The sequence below is a fragment of the Gastrolobium bilobum genome, unplaced genomic scaffold (genome assembly GCF_033153095.1).
Source record: "Gastrolobium bilobum isolate Gb01-03AN ecotype WA unplaced genomic scaffold, APGP_CSIRO_Gbil_v1 utg18078, whole genome shotgun sequence".
NCBI classification, from domain to species: Eukaryota; Viridiplantae; Streptophyta; class Magnoliopsida; order Fabales; family Fabaceae; genus Gastrolobium; species Gastrolobium bilobum.
The window spans coordinates 7186-11725 of record NW_026895203.1 but is presented as its reverse complement, the minus strand read 5'-3'; the positions used below and the strand labels follow the sequence as shown (position 1 = coordinate 11725).

Here is a 4540-nt window from a genome sequence, read left to right as displayed (position 1 = left end):
GTTTAAATAGACAGTGGGGGAAGAATCTGAAAGGGTTTCTGGGACGTGGAGGTGAAGGAGAGGAGGTTACAGAATGAGTGGTCATCAGTTAATGACTAGGAAGTGATGAGTGTGAAACGATGGAACGGTTCAGGTCGTGGGAGAGAGGGAAGAGGAAGGGGTGTAGTTGCCTTAATGGTTGAGGAGACGGTTGCTTTTCTGCGCGCGTTTTCAAGATTTGCAATGAAAGCAAGTTTGATATGGTTGCGTGACTCAGCAGGGACAGGTGTCCCTAGTCAATCCTATCTCCTAACCCAGGGAACGTTCCCTTTGTCTCTTCCTATCTAAGAGAAAAATGCATACTTGGAATTTTAATCTAAAAATATATATGTCTAACCTATTGCCTATTAGTATTTACTAAAAATCTATAGATATATAATGGAAATTTCTATATAATATATATATTTTTTTCATTTTGGGAATGCGTGGTCAGGGACCACCCCAAAACTACGTTCCTGGAACGGAACGTACTTTATTTGGACTGTTTGGAGAGGAACAACAGACGTTCCCTCCATTTTGGGAGTCTTGTGGTTAAGAATAACCACCCCAAAACTTTGCTCTTTGTCAGAGAGAAAATGTATATACTGGGTTGCCTCCCAGTCAACGCTTAGTTTAATGTCTTTAGCTACACATGGTACTTACCTCGTAGGGTGGATTCAGAATTGGTTGAGGGAACTTCAGTGTCCCCTGGTAGTGATCCTGGTGTTCTGGTTTGAAGGTTAGCAGCAATCTGTCCCAGATGGGACTCAATGTTCCTGACCACTGCATCATTCCTGGTGACATATTCCTTGACATAATTTTCCAGGGTGTTGATGTGTTGGTCATCTCTACGGAACGGAACGTAGTTGTTTCTCCTTTGTTCAAATGTTCCACTGCTGCTACCTTGCTGATATTGCTGCTGGCTGTTGAATGGTCTCTGGTTAATGGGTGGTCTCCATTGGGTGTTGTGGTTCTAATCTTTGATGATGGTCCCTCCAGGGCCTGAATCTGTACTGCGTCCTGCTTGTTGGTTGTCTCTGGTGAAGTTCCTGTTGCCAAAATTTTCTGCATAGCACACCAATGCAGTGGATGGACAGTCTGTTGAGTCATGAAGGTCACCACAGGCTGAGCATGGTTCTGGTTCAGTTGCTGTGAGTTGTAAGACTTTCATCCTTGGTGTGGCTTGGTCAGCTCTCAGGTTCTTCACTTCATTCATAAGTGCTGCCAGCTGGGCTGCCATGGTAGTTTGTTTATCCAGTTCTAGCATGCCTGGCTTCCTTACTGGACTCACTCTGTCTATTGGCCATTAGAGACATCTTTAAGCAGTCCCTTCTATGATTTCGTACCTTGATTCAAGTGTTCCTGTAAAGAAATATCCCCCTGCAACAAAATCTAAGTGAGATTGAGAAGTATGGTCAAGTCCCTTATAGAAAGATTGTAACACTCCCCAACTTTCTACCCCATGGTTTGGACATTTTCTTATGATATCCTTGTACCTCTCCCATGCTTCATAGAGATTTTCTCCATAAAACATCCTGAAGTTAGAGATTTCTCCTCTAACATCAGCTTGTCGGGACATTGGAAGAAACCTCTCTATAAACTTGTTAGAGAGCTCTTCCCAGGTGTAGATTGATCCAGGGGTGGGAGTTTTCATCTATGTTTTAGCTTTTAAGCCCAAGGAGTGAGGAAACAACCTCATTCTCATACTCTCTTCAGTCACACCCTCAGCTTTAAAATTATCACAGATATCTTGGAATGTGGTGAGGTGTGTGTAGGGGTCTTTTGCAGGGAGTCCATTGAAGATCCCTGCTTCCCTAATCATGTGGAACATGATAGGTTTAAGTTCAAAATTTGGTGCTATAGGGGGGAAGATTACTCCCCTGTCTGGTCTGTTCCTAAAAGGAGCAGCCAGAGTTCTGAAGTTTTGTTCAGGAGGAACTTCTTCATTGTTATCATTATGGTCAGCCATGTTTTCAGGAATTTCTTCCCTGAGTATTCTCCTTCTCCTATGGAGTGTACGTTCCGGTTCAGGATCAAAGAGAAATTCAGGTACTTCAATGGAGTGGTCAGAGTCTGTTTCAAACTCTTCACTCATAAACCATAAACAAAAAGTATAGATGTACAACAGTCTTAGTAACAAAGAGAAAAAATTATAAAAGTAAGGTTAGATATACAGTGTATGTGTTAGTAAACAGTGATAAGAACAACAGTTAGTGTTTCTATCCCCGGCAACGGCGCCAAAAACTTGTTGGGCGGTTTGCTGATGGTGGAAAATATAAGTTCTAAGTAAGGGACATTCCTCTGTTCTTGTAGAACACAGATTCGCTCCTTAATTCCAACCCAAGTGCGCAAGTGCACGCATCAAGTAATAATGGGAGTATTAATGCCCAAATTATCGTTCCCACGAGGATAGAGTGCCAATTGTTGTCTTATTACTGTTTATAAAGAATGAAAATGAGAAGAAAAGTTAGTAATGAACTGTCTGGTCAAACGTTCCCTACTGTCTTGACAACGTCCCTCACGAACAGTAGGTTCAATCTGGTGACACACAGTTGCTCGCTTTGTTATGTATGTGATCCTTCCTGTTAAGAAGAAGGTGAGATAATAATCATTGGAGTTTTGTAAGAGCCAGATAAAAAAACTAAATATACTACTAAAACAGAAATAACTATAATCTGTTGGACAGGTGGCTTCAATACTCAAGAGGGGGGGTGAATTAAGTTTTACAAAATCTTTTCGCAAAGTACCTCCTTTGATGTTTTAAAGACTATTTCTTCAAGAAAGTGATTTAATAAGGAAATGTCTAATTGTAAAAGCAAGTGTAATGATCAACAAAGTAAGCAAGCGAATATATAAAGACAATTTAAGATGCAATTTTAATACTTAAATAAAGAGATTAAGGTTAGAGAAATTGCAAACTAGATGTATCCTGGTTCGGTCACCACCACCGTGACCTACGTCCAGACTGAAGTCGCTTGATCAATTCTTTTCACTAACTATCAAGCTTGAGGGTGCTTGACAAACCACTACAACTTTTCAAGACTTCGGGCTCTTGATGCCTTACACTTTTTCACTCCAAATTTTCTTAGGAATTTGGTAACCTCTCAAATATAGGGTTCACTCCCCTCTCAAATCAAGAAGTAATATTGAGGTGATTAGAAGTGGCTAAGTACTCTCAAAGTACAGATTGAACAAATTGAAGAACTAAGAGATGTATAACTTCAAAGGAAAGATGAGCTCAAGTGTATGCAATGATCAAAGTAAGTAATTAATGAGCAATAAAAGCCTAGCAAGAGTAATAACGCTTCAATAAATAATCTAGGGTCGTGCACTGTTCATCCCAGCTGATGTGGGTATTTATAATGACACCTCCTATGAAAACTAGCCGTTTCTAGTCTTTTATAGCCGTTGTAATCCGTACATATCCGGATATTTGTCGGGCACATATCCGGATATTCTTGGTTCCATATCCGGATACTGGATATCCGGATATTCAAAGTGGAATATCCGGATATTTCATAGCAGCAGCCTTTTTGTACGAGTTCTGAGTTTCTACTCTTTCCAAATGATTTATATGATGTGTAATGCATGTTATTGGTTATGGAAATTATCTAGAAAAGTTTGTATCACATAGGTACTTCTTCCAAACCAATATTGTACATATGAAACCATTTGTTTTGACTTTTCTTTTAAGGATGCATGCTTTTGAAATATATGATTGATGAATGACCTTGAGCTCATGCGATGCTTTGTATCTATACATCTTTACATATTTATCCTAAGTCCTAAATGAGTATACCATTTGAGACTTGGATTGATGCTTGAGACTTGGTGCATGCTTTCACATTTGCTTTTTGGATATTGCTTCGTCTTTGAATCATTCCTCTTTGTTATCATCAAAACCATGTTGTCGTGGAATCATCAAGTATACGTTGTATCCACATCATCACTTTGATTCATCAATCTCCCCCTTTTTGATGATGACAAACTTTAAAATGAGAAAGAGAGTTAGTGTTGCATAAATTCATTCAATTGAAATATAATACTCCCCCTTAGTTCATGGCATAGGTTATTTTCAATTTTCAATATCTCCCCCTATTTACCTTGCAACTTGAGTAATTGAATATTTCGCAATTTAGTATATGTTTCTCCCCCTTTGGCAATATAAAAAAGAAGTAATCCAATAGTGAAAGGAGTATGCAAGTAAGAAGATAGTGTAATGAAATTGCAAAGAAAATACGATGCATATCATTAAGCGAAAAGCGGTACATAAATCAAGTAGATACGCGTAGTCCTCAAACAAAATATCAATCAAAAGGAGTACAAGCGTCTGATGCTCTCCGGCAAGTATACCAATCACACAAGTAATATAATGTGTAAGTAGAGTATCGTCTCCACAGGGATTGTAAACCAAGTACTACAATAACCAGTCCCCTTAAGTTGGAAAACTCGGTTTGTTGTTTCGAAAAATTGCGAAATGATTTTTAGTAACAATAAGAAATAAAAGTAAAGACTTGTTTTT

General features: G+C 39.0%; 1 non-coding gene across 1 annotated transcript; it reads left to right on the top strand.

Annotated features, from left to right (window-relative positions):
• Positions 1 to 1475: 1475 nt before the first annotated feature.
• On the top strand, positions 1476 to 1582 carry LOC133299561 (small nucleolar RNA R71). Its single transcript, XR_009749949.1, has one exon. It is a non-coding gene; the product is annotated as a small nucleolar RNA R71 (small nucleolar RNA).
• The last annotated feature ends 2958 nt before the right edge of the window (positions 1583 to 4540 follow it).